This window comes from Wolffia australiana, chromosome 5 (assembly GCF_029677425.1).
Source record: "Wolffia australiana isolate 7733 chromosome 5, ASM2967742v1".
NCBI lineage: Eukaryota > Viridiplantae > Streptophyta > Magnoliopsida > Alismatales > Araceae > Wolffia > Wolffia australiana.
The window spans coordinates 449920-452685 of NC_135839.1; positions in this window are offsets into that span (position 1 = coordinate 449920).

Sequence of the window (2766 nt, forward strand, 5' to 3'; positions counted from 1 at the left end):
CTCAAGTGTTGGTGGCAAGCGGAGGAGAATGTCAAGATTGTAGCAACGGGGATGACGAAGACAGCGAGGAGGATCAAAAGGTTGATTAGCATAATGATATATTGAAACAATGTGTTGTACACTATTTGGTGACTTGTAGTGAAATTTTGGCTTCATTTTCGCAAACAATTCATAATTTTCAACATAATGCATTAAGATTTACGAGCATTATTTTTCTTCACAATATCAATGTAATCTCGAAGTCATATTCCTTTTCCTAATAACAAGCCCACTTTACACCCAGTGACTTAATTTCTTAGATTTACATGGACAATAATTGTTGTCTTTTTTGAGATAAAATTAAAATATTAACATAATGGACTAAGACTTACAATCATTATAATTATTATCTACTTTAGGATTCAATTGACTAATGAGCAATTTAATCTCGAAATCATATAAATCGCAATTTAATCTCAAAATCATTATTTGAAGGGTCGTATCAATTTAGTTTGTAGAGATCGGCAATTGTCATCCGTTACGTCACGCGTCACCGTGACGCTCTCGTGACGGATGACGTGACGGTGACGGTGACGAATCAGAGGGCCTGTGACAGTGACGGTGACGGTGACGGATCGCCCGTGACGGTGGCATGACGGTGACGGGGTGGTCCAGACGAGTGACGTCCGTCACGGATGACGTGCGCCGCACGCCATCCAAGTGTGCCCCGCCCGGTAGTATGCTACCTCCTCGTGCATCCGTGCGTCCGCTCTCGACACTCGCACGTTCGCTCGCAACACCGACTACATGCCAGCGCGCTATCGCCGCGCGGCCCTTGCACCCGCTGGTGTCTGCGCCATCCGACTGCATCTCTCTCCTGCACGCCGCTCACCGTCGACTGCATTTGGGCCCTCTACATCGACCGACGCTCTCCGTCGACATTCGGTTGGAGCGATCTTGATCTATCCTACCAGGTTCACAGGAACTCCCCTTCATATTTACAGTTCATTACTTTCTTGTCTGTATTTGTCTCGTTATTTTCTGAGCCTCGAGAGCTAGGACCCTCTATTTTGAACCCCGTCATCATATCCCTAGTGAGTGGATAGATAAATTTTCTTTGTGGTACACATTACCTCATTACGTGGGACGTTGGACGCCTACGGGTAGTAAGCTACCCCTCGCTTTACGCATTCGGATTGGTCCAAAGGGACATTGGGAAGTCAATTGTGCTTAATCGAACTTTGCTAGTTTAACTACTCATTAAAATTGACTGCAAAATTTGTTTACTTGTCGTTGTTCTCAAATAAAAAAATCATATCATCTAGCATTTAGCGCATTCATAAATGTAACTGTGGTGGAACACGAGCCGACCGATCCTGGCCTTCATCGTATTACATCATAAAGTCAAGAGCAAGATAGACTGAGAGGTTAAGTTAGACAAAGAGAGAGGCAAAGTCCAGAGTGAGAGAGAGGTAAAGTCAAGAGCAAGAGAGACGGTAAAGTCAAAAGAGCGAGAGATAGAGAGACAGACAGTTAAAGTTAAGAGAAAGAGGGACAGAAAGGTAAAGTCAAAAGACAAGGAGAGAGACAGAGAGAGACCGAAACAGACCAAGAGGGGAGAGAGAGTGTGAGAGGGGACAGAAAGAGAGAAAGCGAGAGAAAGAGAGAGAGGGGAGAAAAGGAGAGAGGGAGAGAGAGCGGGAGAGGGAGAGGGGTAGAGAGGAAGGGGAGAGGAGATAGAGATAGAGAGAGGGGGCTCAAACGAGAAAAGGCTCAGTTAATGTGTGTTATTCTACAGCTGAGTTGCCAGGAGGTATTCTCCTACATATCGTAAAAATTATTAGAATTTTTTTTCTAACTGCAGACTGATTTCTCGAAAAAACAGAGGTTAGGGAAGGATAGAATATAAGTTGCAAGATAAGTGACGGATGACATTCGAAAATGGGCGATTATAGTTATTGACGCGTTCATTTGAAAAGATAAATGGATAAAGGACGCGCTTTTGTGAGGAATAAAGTCCCATAAATGATATCCAGATAAGATTCAGCTCAGACGAGAAGATGCAGTAGACATGGGTGTACGCCCAAGGGTGTGGAGATGATAGAAGACAAGTAAATGTGCAAACTGGAAAGTGCTATCTTATTGTTCTGCGTAAGACAAGAGAAATATGAATGTATGAAATCGTAAACGCCAACTAACCGTAAACACTAAACCTCGCACTCTCTCTTCCTCTCTCTCGTTTTCTCTCTCTCTCTCTCTCTCTCTCTCTCTCTCTTTGTCTCTCTGTCTCTCTCTCTCTATCTCTCTCTCTGTCTCTCTCTCTGTCTCTCTCTCTCTCTCTCTCTCTCTTTCTCTCTCTCTCTCTCCCTCTCTCTGTACATTCGACACCTGGCTAGGGTCTTAACACGTGCACATCATTAACGTACGATATTACAATCCCTCCAAAGGCTTAAAGCACACAAACTACTGGATTCACATTGTGCATCCTACCTGTTTATTTTTGGTAAAATCAGAGTATATCGGGGTCAACGTGGAGATATATTTTATATATCATGTTCTCATTTGCTTGAAGTTTTAATATATTTGTGGACTTTCAAACAGTAATCCCGAGTAAAAGAAATTTTCAGTCGGAGTACATTTTATGGAACTTTGAGATCGTATTGCTTGCGACAACTATTTTCGAGGTCGCAGTACATTATTATTGATTTACTGAAGTGGCTGTTTCAAATTCTTAAAACCCCCCTGTTCAGATTTACCGCACTCGCCCCGAGTGCAAGAGTCCCTTTT